Below are 13,770 nucleotides of genomic sequence, written 5' to 3'. Positions count from 1 at the left end.
ATTGAAGAGGAACCGGAAAGTGATCCTGAGGAGGAAGAAATACAGGAAATTATGAAAGACAAGTTCGAACGAGGAAAGAAACGAAAGGCTACTGAATTGGAAAATCCAAATTCCGAGTTTAGTGAGGATGTTGTGGCACCAACTCCACCAGATACTTCCACCCCTATTCCCGCTATTCCTATTAGTTCTATCCCGGCATCCAGTTCTTCGGCCCCTCAGCCAAAACGTAGGGAGACAGCTAGGATTAGCGTTAAGCGATTCCATGAACACAAACGTTTTGGGATATAGGCTAAATGATGCGCTGTTGTTTTAAACCATGGGATCATATAACGTTTTGTATAATATTACTAGTGTGGTTTGCTTGATGTTTGATGTAAGATAAGCATATGTAAAATAGTGAAGTGTGAAATGCAATAATTTTCTATGATTGAGTATTATTTGGGTGGTAGTAATTGATTTCCGTACTAAGCTATTAAGTATGAACTTTAACGGGTAGGTACTACCCTAGATATAATTATAAAATGCTAATAAGAAGAAAAGGCTTTTATAATAATAACTGGTTCATATTATTAATAAGCTACGATTTACTGTAAATACACTCTACATCTATAATATTCCATGTGAATAATTATTTTTTTCATTCTTATTGAAGAATATGGCGCGATTGAACCGAATGACAGAACAAGAAATTGAGTAAATCATCAATCAGCGAGTGAACGACAGAATGTTATAGGTCGAGGCTGCAAGAGGTGCTGCAGTTAACCCAAATCCTCGTGTGGGATGCACCTACAAACCTTTTCAAGGTTTCAAGCCCTTATCATTCAGTGGAACAGAAGGACCGGTCGATTTAACCCGGTGGATCGAAAAGATTGAGTCTGTGTTTAAAATCAGTGGTTGTATTAAGAAGGACATGACCAAGTATGCATCGTGCACCTTACAAGATAGTGCACTCACGTGGTGGAAAAACTATGTGAAGGTCGTAGGAGGAGATGTAGCTTATGATACTCCATGGGAAGAATTCAAAACAATTCTAATCAACGAGTATTTTCCAAGGAATGAGGTTAGGAAGTTGGAAGCTGAATTACGAAGCCTGAAAGTTGTTGGTACTGAACTCACCAACTTCAATCAGCGATTCATGGAATTAGCTTTGCTATGTCCCGAATTGGTACCAACCGAAAAACGGAAGATAGAACTGTACAAAGATGGTTTGCCTAAAAATGTCAAGGCAAATGTTACAGCATCGAAACCCAAGACTATTCATGAAGCCATCACCATGGCAAACGAGTTGATGGACCAGATTATTTTGGATAAGAACACCGATGTCAAGACATCGGAAAACAAAAGAAAGTGGGAAGGTAATCATCAACAATCCAACAAGAAACAAGAAACCACGCAAGATACGGGTAGTGGTTCAAACTCAGGTTACAAGGGACGAAATCCTTTATGTAACAGATGCCACAAACATCACTCTGGTTATTGTAATGTGGTGTGCAACAATTGTAATTGAAGGGGTCATCTTACTGAAGATTGTAGGGTTCCCGTTACAAATACAAATGGCACCAAGACTCCTGCCACCAATGCAAGTAGAACTGCCTTGGCCACTGTTACTTGTTATGGGTGTGGGAAATAGGGTCATTATAAGAGCCAGTGCCCGAATCCAGAGAAGAATAATGGATCTGCACGTGGAAGAGCATTTATTATTAATGCTAGAGAGGCGTGTGAAGACCCAGAGCTTGTTACGGGTACGTTTACCATTAATAATTTATCAGCATCTATTATATTTGATACTGGTGTTGATAGAAGTTATCTGTGTAGAGACTTTTACGCTAAATTGAATTGTTCATCATTACCTCTAGATGCTAAGTACATGATTGAGTTAGCTAATGGTAAACTAATTAAAGCCGATAAAATTTACCGTGATTGTAAAATAAATTTAGCCGGAGAAACGTTTAAAATTGATTTGATACCCTTAGAATTAGGAAGTTTTGATGTAATAGTCGGCATGGACTGGATGTCCAAAATAGGAGCTGAAGTTGTGTGTGCCAAGAAGGCAATTCGCATTCCTCGTAAGGATAAAACGCCAGTAATAATTTATGGAGAGAAGAGTAACTCAAATCTAAAACTCATTAGCTGTTTGAAAGCCCAAAAGTGCTTGAAGAAAGGGTGCTATGCTATCTTAGCACATGTTAATAAAGTCGAAACGAAGTAAAAAGAGAAGAGCATCAACGACGTGCCTGTAGCAAAAGATTTTTCTGAAGTCTTTCCGGAAGAGTTGCCGGGATTACCTCCATTTAGATCTGTAGAATTTCACATAGATCTAGTACCAGGAGCTGCACCAGTGGCTCGTGCTCCATACAGACTTGCACCATCTAAGATGAAAGAGTTACAAAGCCAGTTACAAGAATTACTGGACCGTGGTTTCATTTGACCGAGCACTTCACCGTGGGGAGCTCCAATTTTATTTGTCAAGAAGAAAGATGGATCCTTCCGAATGTGTATAGATTACCGTGAATTAAATAAGTTAACTATCAAGAATCGGTATCCACTACCGAGAATTGATGACTTATTTGATCAACTGCAAGGATCATGTGTTTATTCGAAAATCGACCTAAGATCGGGCTATCATCAACTACGCGTTAAAGAAGAAGATATTCCGAAAACTGCTTTCCGGACACGCTACGATCATTATGAATTTTTGGTCATGCCGTTTGGATTGACGAATGCGCCAGCTGTATTTATGGACCTCATGAATCAAGTTTGTAGTACGTATCTAGATAAGTTTGTTATCGTTTTCATTGACGATATTCTTATCTATTCCAAAAATGAGCAAGAGCGTGAGCAGCATTTAAGGTTGGTATTAGAATTCTTAAGAAAAGAACAGTTATATGCCAGATTTTCTAAGTGTGCATTTTGGTTGAAAGAAGTGCAATTTCTTGGCCACGTTGTTAGTAGCAAAGGAATTCAGGTTGATCCAGCTAAAATTGAGGCCATTGAAAAATGGGAGACTCCTAAGACACCAATGCAGATACACCAATTTTTGGGTTTAGCCGGTTATTATAGAAGGTTTATTCAAGATTTTTCCCGAATAGCTAAGCCATTGACAGCGTTAACGCAAAAAGGGAAGAAGTATGAATGGACCTCTGAGCAGGAGAGTGCATTTCAATTACTGAAAAAGAAGTTGACTACAGCGCCTATTTTATCGTTACCTGAAGGGAATGATGATTTTGAGATATATTGTGACGCTTCGCGACAAGGTTTTGGTTGCGTCCTTATGCAACGAAAGAAAGTTATTGCATACGCATCCCGACAATTGAAGATTCATGAGCGAAATTATATGACGCATGATCTAGAACTGGGAGCAGTCGTGTTTGCATTGAAGATATGGAGACACTACTTATATGGGGTTAAATACACTATGTGTACTGATCATAAAAGCCTTCAACATATTTTCGATCAGAAACAGCTGAACATGAGGCAACATAGGTGGGTCGACCTGATAAACGACTATGATTGTGAAATTTGCTATCATCCCGGGAAAGCGAATGTGGTGGCCGACGCTCTAAGCAGAAAGGAACGAGAGCCAATTCGAGTACGAGCGATGAACATAAAAATTCGCATGAATCTCAACTCACAAATCAAAGAGGCTCAACGAGAAGCTCTTACTATGGAAAACATAGGAAATGAAATAATGAAGAAGTATGAGAAGCAACTCGTTATACGGGAAGACGGAATTCGATATTTTGCAAAACGTATTTGGGTACCAAAGTTGGGTGGATTAAGGAAGTTGATATTGAACGAGGCACATAAAACAAGATACTCGATACATCCTGGAGTTGGAAAGATGTATCAAGATCTTAAGATGCATTATTGGTGGCCTTATTTAAAGACAGACGTTGCAACATATGTCGGGGAATGTTTAACTTGTTCCAAAGTCAAAGCAGAACACCAGAAGCTGTCAGGGTTACTTCAACAACCAGAAATCCCAGAATGGAAGTGAGACGGTATTACCATGGATTTTATCACAAAGTTACCCAAGACTGCATGGGGTTATGACACCATTTGGGTAATAGTTGATCGTCTCACCAAATCTGCACATTTCTTGCCTATAAAAGAAATGGACAGAATGGAGAAACTATTACGATTATACATAAAGGAAATTGTTTCAAGACATGGAATACCTATTTCCATTATATCCGATCGTGATAGTAGATTTACATCAAAGTTCTGGCAATCACTACAGGAGGCCCTGGGAACTCGTTCGGATATGAACACCGCATATCATTCGCAAACTGACGGGCAGAGTGGAAGAATAATTCAGACTCTTGAAGACATTCTCAGGGCATGTGTGATCGATTTTGGAAACGGATGGGATAAATATCTACTATTAACAGAATTCTCGTATAATAATAGTTATCATGCGAGCATTAAAGCTGCACCATTTAAAGCACTGTATGGAAGGAAGTGTAGATCCCCTATCTGTTGGAATGAACTAGGAGATCGATGATTAACTGGTCCCGAGATCATACACGAAACTACTGAGAAGATAGTACAAATCAAGGAGAGATTGAAAACATCCCGTAGTCGCCAAAAGAGCTACGCCGATGTTCGAAGGAAACCATTAGAGTTTCAGATCGGTGACATGGTTATGCTAAAGGTGTCACCTTGGAAAGGTGTAATACGTTTCGGAAAAAGGGGTAAACTAAACCCAAGGTATGTAGGCCCGTTCAAGATCATCGAACGCATTGGACCGATAGCTTATCGACTTGAGTTACCACAACAACTCGCTGGAGTACATAATACGTTTCACGTTTCAAACCTTAAGAAGTGTCTTGCAAAGGAAAACCTCACCATTCCTATTGAAGAAATCCAAGTCAACGAGAAACTACAATTCATAGAAGAATCAGTCGAAATCATGGACCGTGAAGTTAAACAGCTCAAGCAGAGCAACATACCAATCGTTAAGGTTCATTGGAATGCTCGAAGGGGTCCCGAGTTTACTTGGGAATGAGAGGATCAGATGAAACAAAAGTACCCACATTTGTTTCCCGAGAACGCAAAATAGGTACAACTTCAAAATTTCGGGACGAAATTTATTTAACGGGTAGGTACTGTAACGACCCGGATTTTTCCGATCGTTTTATACATATGAGATTAATATTACATAAGTTAAACAATACCAACATGATAAGTAATCTAAATTGTTGAGTCTTGTATTTTTAAAAAGAGTTTTACACAACGTTTGACCGTCCAATTTGACCGATGATATCACGAACTATATAACATACGATAATTATACGATTGTGTACATATACGTATTTATACATATTTAACATGATCTAAGGATGGTTTAACATATCATTGTGTACTAATAACAATGAGTTATAAGTATACTTTGAGACTACTAACTTAAGTTTTCAAAACGGTAACTATACGTAACGTTCTTTGACATATATACCTATAATCTATAATGTTTATACAAGTATCATATAAATACGTATTTAATCACTTTTAAAGGGCTTAAATACATAAAACAATATAAGTATATTCACAAAAGATAGTTATATTTGAATTCTCGTTCCGTTTCCTCAAGATTTCTACATGTATACCTAGGGTATATGTACCCGTATTATACGCAGCTTCTAGATGTATTTACTATTGATAAATACCAATTATTAGACCTCAATTATCTGCTCTTAGCAGCCTTGGTTAGTCAACAACATGTGGGATCAAGTAGGAAGACTTATGAGCTAAAAATCAAAACTTAAAATCTATATATATACATACATATACACGTTTACATATACATACATATACTTCCATATCAACTTTATTTTAAGATAAATGATCTTATAAACTCTCTCATATTCAACCTTCAAGTGTTCTTCAAGGTCTTCATAAGTTTCTAACTTCATAATCAAGGTAAAACTATGTTTAAACTTTGATTCAATTCATGTAAGTTAATTATCTTAAATCAAGATATAAACTTACTTACAACCTTTGTTTCTTTCATGATTTCACTTCTTAATCTTCCAAGTCATCAAGAACAAGTTCATATATTGTTTATTCAGTAACTTTCTTCATCATACTTGAGGTATAACCTTTGTTCATCATCTTGTTCAATTATAACTATCTTATTAAGAATATACAAATCATAACAACAAGAACATAGTTTGAATGATTTCAAACTTGTTCACAAACTAAATAGATCCTTCTAACTTGACTTTTAAAATACTTCAAGACCTATAATATATCATAATGATATGCTAACTTAACAAGATAAACCTTGATTTTATAAAGAACACCTTAAAACTGAATCTACATCATTGGAGTGCAACCGGGGGCTGTTTTGGGTTGGATAATTAAAAACCATCTTAAACTTTGAATTGGAAGTTTATATTCTGGAAAAATGATATTTCTTATGAATATGTTAATATATAAAAATCTCATGGTGTAACTCAAAGTGTAAGTATTTTTTTAAAAATGATCATCTAAATGTTGTTTTTACGACGGAAATGATCACTTTCATAAGATTCACCAAAGTTTGACCTATAACCTGTAATTTCGAATGCAAACAAAGGTATTTACAGTTCATATTCATAATTAATGGCTCAATCCAAGGAAGTGGCAAGTTGAACCAACAAAAACGGAGTTGTATTGAAGAAACTACGACTAAAACAAAATCGGGTATCCGAAGCTAGTTAACTACGAAAATAATTTGACTAAAACCAAACTAATCATATCTTGGCTAATTAACATGATATTTTATATATATTTACTCATGATTTGATTTTACATATTTCAGGACCACTCGTAAACAATACGAGAAGATTAATTATAAGACCTTATGATTGTACGCAACACGTCATTTGACAACACGGTACTTTATGTACGCAACACGTCATTTGACAACACGGTACCATGGGTCGAGATTAATTCCGATCAATACGAATACGATGGGGTCTTTATTTATCTTATTGAACAACTAATTGTGGACTACTAACATCGGACTGCTAACTACGGACTATTAGATATTGAAAGTATTATAAGTATACATGTAACGATTATTTGAAAAGAAAATATGTTGATATATTATATATGGTTAGGTTCGTGATATCTATCGGAGACCAAGTCGTGTTAAATATCTTCAAGGCAAAAGTGAGTATATAGTCCCACTTTTAAACTCTAAATATTTCGGGATGAGAATACATGCATTTTATGATTTACATTATGGACACAAGTGATTAAAAATATATATTCTACGTTGAGTTTTACCACTGGCATACTTCCCTGTAACTTGGTAACTACTATTTACATGCGGTATTGTAAACGCGAATCCTGTTGATAGATCTATCGGGCCTGACAACCCCAACCGGACTGGACGACCAGTATTCAACGGTTGCACAGTACTTCGTTTCGGTGACTACACTTGGTACGGTGTAGTGAGATTTCATAATAAAGGGAATATGCGACGTTGATTAAATGTTAAGTATGGTTATCAAGTGCTCAACCACTTAAATCTTGTGGTCTATATTTATAACGCTTCTAGCATTAAACCTATATCTCACCAACTTTATGTTGACGATTTAAGCATGTTTATTCTCAGATGATAATTAAAAGCTTCCGCTACATTATGCCGAATTTAAGCAGGATTTGGAGTATGCATATTTGTGTCAAAAATAAAACTGCATACCGAAATATTTGTAATGTGAAATATGTTGGAAATCATATTGTTATTATCAAATGTAAAGTTTGTAAGACTAAGATTATCGCTAAACGATAATCATTATTATGTAGTTTAAGCCTTTGGTTATAATAAAGGTTATGGTTTGTATCATAAAAACGTATGCAGATTTTGAAAAATTTCACATATAGAGGTCAATACCTCGCAATGATACCAATAAGTACATGACGTTTATAATCAATATGAACGGGACCCTTCAGGTACTATTCGTTATCATGATTCGTTACACTTCTCGTACCAGAATACATTATTGTTTGACTTGAACCGCATTAACGTGAACAATCATTTATACACTTCCCTCGGGGAACGCTTCTTTAGAGTTGCACTAATTCTTTCGATTCAATACGAGTCACGTTAGAGACGTCGTTACACTTTGTTCATTTTAAATCTTCACGATTACACGAACTTGAATCTATGGAGTGATGTGGGAATGGAGGTATGAGTTAGCGTAATATAACGACATTTGATCAACGTGGTTATATTACGGTAAGTCATACCAAAGTTCTAGTGACACGTGATGGTGATTGGACTCGATCAACCTAATCACCACCATGTGCCATGTACATGACTTCATTTTTCTTGTTGGGTATCCGAAAACTCCGAGAATGTTGATAACAACCATACCAAGGACACACCTTCGATTATTGTCGAACCATATTTATACTTCCGAATGAATGACAAATCCTTGCAACTTCAAACGTATGTTACATGTGTATACTATCTCGTCTTCGCGCAGTTTTATCGACGAACTACGATATGCTGGTTATGCTCACATCTAGGTGGAAACTTCTCTCGCATCACACTCATACTTTCATTTAAGGAAATCTTTATTCTAAATTCTCAATGGAGAGAGAGACTCTTCACGTTATACTAGTATTCACCACGAGGGTGAATAGTCCTAACGAACGTTTTCAAAAATTGATAAGAAACTTGTTCCAACAAACGTTTTCAACTCCTAACAAACTTGTTCAAATATATCTTAAAGAAATGTACCTCATTTCGGATCGAGATACTCGTTTCACTTCTAAATTTCGGAGTGCCTTACAAAAAGCCTCAGGACCACGTTTAAGCATGAGTACAACACATCAACCACATCCCGAAGGACCAAACAAACATACGATTCAAACCTTGGAAACCATAATATGAGTTCGTGTTATCGACTTCAAATTTACTTGAGGAAAAGTATTTGCCTTTAGTCAAATTCTCTTACTACAAAATTTTCTTTCGTGTATTAACGCCGCACCTTTTCGAAACTTTATATGACTGCAATTATCGTTCTACAATTTGTTGGGACGACGTAGGTAACAATCAAACCACCGAAATCGAACTCATTCATGAAATAACCGTTAAGATCGTTCAAATCCAAGAGAGGCCCAAGACGATCCGTAGTCGCCAAAAGAGCCATGCAAATGTTAGACGTAAACCTCTCGAATTCCAAGTGGGAAACCGCGTAACGTTAAAAGTCGCACCTTGAGGAGGTGTAATCCGTTTCGGGAAATGTAGGAAGCTAAATCCGCGGTACATTAATCCTTTTGAAATCTTGGGGGCGTATTGGACCCGTTACTTACCGTTTCGAATTCCCAATTCAAACAAATTCCGTTCACCCTACATTCTGTGTATCAAACTTAAAGACGTGTCTTGCGAAACAAGAACTTGTTATCCTCTTTGATGAACTTACTATCGATGATAAACTTCACTTCCTAGGAGGACCGGTTGAAACTATGAATCGTGAAACCAAATTTTGAAACAAAGTAAAACCCCGATTTTCGAAGTTTGTTGAAATACCCAAGGAAGTACCTTCACTTATCCGTAAAATTGACAACGCAAGATCTCGAGGGAGAAACAACGACTACTATTTCCAACTAAATTTCGGGACGAAATTTCTTTTAAGGTGTAGGTAATGTAACATCCCGCGTTTTTCCGTTAAATTTATTTTTAACACCGTCTTTTTTTTAGATAATATCTTTCGTTATCTAAATTCGTATCTTTCGTTAACTAACGTTCTTAATATTTCCGTTATTCGATTATAACATCTCTCGTTAATTTGCGTTTTTAAAATATTCGTTCAGTTAATTCACGCACCCACTTCTAAACTTGAGGGACTAATCTTACCACTTGGGCAAATTTGGTTAACTAGTAACCCACCACCACCATTCATTTCATTCATCCACCTCCCACCATTTTTGATACTTCAACTTTTACTATCAAACACCCAAATCATTCATTCGTCATCTAAATTCGATCTAGGAAGCTCACAACAAATCCGACTACATATTCTTGATCCTCTCATCATCCTCTACATTTTGGTACCAATTTCATCTCGTTTGGGTAACATTTCTAAAACACTATATTTCTCTAATTCGTGTTTTTGACTTGAAATGGTGTTAGTTAGTGTCTATGGCTCGTGTCTAGCATGAATATATGAATTATTTGCTCGATCATTTTGTTTTGCATAAACTAGTATGAACTTGAAATGGGTGTGCTTAATCTTGAATTTTAGATGATTAAATGTTGTTTTAATGTTAAAGTTCATGTATTAAATGTGTTACTAGCATCATTAGCTTCATTTTGATGTGTAGGTTGATTTAGAAAAGCTTCATTTACAAAATGATTGAATTCATGATTTTGATTAGGGTTTGATGAACTTTGAAATGAACTTTTGATGCGTTGAACACTATGAAATTTTGTTAGTAAGTGTTTAATAGTATTGTATGTTTAATTACCTTCGAAACGGAATATCATATGTGTGGATTGGATTCCCGAGTCAAGAAATGCATTTTATGAACTTGAAACTTTGATTTTGAACATTTAACAATCATTCGATGAGGTTTTTGTTTTTGTAAATGATGAACTTGATTGATGAAAAGTATTTAGTTGTATTCCTTGTCAAAATACCTTTCCAACGATATAAGATACGTGTTTTGAATGTTTACGGTTCATAAGTTATGGTTGTTTGAAGTTGGATTCGTCTAAGTGTTAAACCGCCCCAGAATTGCTGAACCAGACACAGATGCGGCGCATCTGCCTTGGATGCGGCGCATCTGAGGCAGACTGCCTAAAAATGTCCGTTTTCGTTTAATTCTAGCTATGCTACGCATCCCCGATTGACATGAAACTTAGCCAACATGCTCATATATGATTTCTAAGCTTAGGAAAATAGTTCAGGACCCGACCCGAACGTGTTGACTTTTTCGTTGACTTTGACTTTGACCAAGTTTGACTTTTAGTCAAACTTAACCAAACACTTATGCAATCGTTCTAACGTACCTTTATACTTGATTCTTGCATGAAACTTGACAACGTGATTCACATGCTATACTATTCGAGTCATAATGAGCCATAGGACTAATTGAACACATTTTGCCCGACCTTGTGTCGTAACTGGTTAATTGATACAACTTACTTGTTTAGGTCAAGGCTAAACAACTTTCATGTACACGTTTACTTTGTGAAGTACCTTTATACTCGTGCACTCGAGGTGAGATCATAGTTCCACCTTTTCAATAACATTTATACTTTTAAATCGTGGGCTGAGAAACATATACTTTGTATACATTTTAAACGGTTTATACTCTTATACTTTGAACACAAATATGAAAGCAAAGATACGTACGAGTTAGAACAAAAATCCTCAAGTCCAATTATCATCAGTTACACTTGTAGGGTGTAAGCGTGAACTTATGTTGTGTGGCCATACGGGTTTAACGAACCCTCATTCGGACGGTTCGCTACCGTTACTGGATGAAATATAATATTATCGGAATAGTGTAGGTTCTAACACTATATGCAGAGGTAAGATTCAGTTAAGCTTTGATAATTGGATGCTCGTAATACAAACACATCTTTTGAGATATATACGCTTGATAATCGGTTTATACTAAATCTTGTGGTTCAAAGACATACTTTACAAATACACCTATGATTTCACCAACGTTTTTCGTTGACAGTTTCTATGTTTCTCAGGTTCATACTTGGCTACTTGATACATGCTTCTGCATACTTTGATTACTTGCTTGGGATCAAGCATACATGCATACGCTAGTGATAGCACCTTTGGATTCAAGCATACATACTTACGCTATTTATAGCAACCGTGATTTTAAACTAATTATGTCGCAAGTTATTTCATTTATACTTTATACTTTTGTAAACTTAAACTTGTTGTCGATCCGTTTTGTAAACTAAACTTTGCAAGTCTTGTACGCTTCAAATGAATGCGACATAATTTTGGTCAAACGCGTCTCATTTAGGGACTATGACCACGTAACGGGACCTAAGTTAACGGCGCCATCAATGACGATTTTGTCGGGTCGTTACAATTATTTATATGCATATTAATATTTTCGCCTAAAAAATAGTTGTGGGTGGAATTATTGCGATGAACCTTCGTGCGAAAGTTTTTGCAAATCGTGGTACGTTTTGAAAAGAAATATTCCTAGAGATCAATTTAGAGACGTGAACTTCCGGTCGAGGAGTAATGTCGCTTCTACTTCGGGTTCTTATAAGCTCATTGATCAGAAGACGTGGACTATAGAGAAGTCATTCAAAACTTGTTTATGGGTGGAAAGGTTGACTAGAATGGTTGTTTTATGGAGTCGAGTAAAGGCGGTTCTTCAGGTTTGGTGACAGTGGCGAATCTAGGATCATAAGCCAATAAGGTCTCAAAAAAATATATTCGATAACTTAGTTAAACGAAAGTTTGAAGATGTCGGGTCAAGTCATTACGAACACCATCAAACAAAAGTATAATACTGATATCATTTTTACAAAAATATCAACCCCGTCAATCTACAAAGTACCACATGCAACTTTTTACTTTTGTCTACGCGGTTTCATACGATAAAATTAATCCATAACTGCATCATTACTAATACCATCTAACACATATTTCTCAATATATGTAATTAGACAATCATTCATAAATTGATCTCCCATTTTGTTTCATAAATCACTCTTCGGTCCACCGTAGATGTTGCAACGAGCAAAATTAACGCAAGTTTCAACAAAAGATATACCTTCGAATATATTATACTTTTGTTTGTTTCAACCATTATCTTTGCAAGGTATCCAATTCCTTTCCGATGACTAAACCTTTCATCACCGCGTACATCAGCAATGTAATTTCTTAAGTTGTCCTCTATGATTTTCAAGCTCATGTTAAGCTGATGTCAATGTCAGTATGTCACATATAATATATGCTAACCAAAATTTTAAAATATCTAAGTATTATTCTATATTTATATTCTTAGTTATGCTTAAATAAGTAAAATTTGTCAATTTGATATGTTATTACTTAAGACTATGTTTATCAAATTTCATTTACCATAAAATATGTAAAATTACTACAAACATACATAGTTAAGATATTGATAAGATGATATTGTTACACCTACCATATATTTATCATCTACAAGACCACAATTCTTAATCTTAATCCAAAATCATATTAGGACTTTAGGATACTGTAAACCCTAACTAAATTACTATCTAAATATTCTAAAACAATAAGTTATTCTTGAGAATGAGAGTTTTAAAATTAGAGTATACATTATAAATAACGATCGTTAGAATTGGAACTTTCAGTTTTGTTGAAGAAGAAAATGTTGTTAAAGAAAATCCAAGAGTAAGCAGCAAAATTGCCTTAAATGTTGAACTAAAAGTGCTTCTTATTGTTGTTGGATAATGTGTGTGGAATAAAATAAGAAATGAAATAAAATAAGAAGTGCACGTCTGTGTGGTGTGATGGATCTAAAGTCTGTACAAACAAAAAGAGAGTAGGTGTATTTATTGTAACACCGGCAAATTTTTTTTTTTTTTAAAACACAGCGGAAGACTTTATTAACAAACACACTATTAGTCGTGTCATTACATTAATCTGAGTAATTAAGTTTAAGTTTACACCACAGTGTTACGTTATCACAAAACATTATTTATACAAAAGTCCACATCAGAGTTGGGTTGTCAAACATGTCTTCTGCAACAGCACCCATCCCGACTAGCAGTACCTAAACCTGCAAGGGGAGAATATG

This window comes from Rutidosis leptorrhynchoides, chromosome 8 (genome assembly GCF_046630445.1).
Source record: "Rutidosis leptorrhynchoides isolate AG116_Rl617_1_P2 chromosome 8, CSIRO_AGI_Rlap_v1, whole genome shotgun sequence".
NCBI lineage: Eukaryota > Viridiplantae > Streptophyta > Magnoliopsida > Asterales > Asteraceae > Rutidosis > Rutidosis leptorrhynchoides.
The sequence above is the reverse complement of the archived record's forward strand: the minus strand, read 5'-3'. Positions refer to the sequence as shown.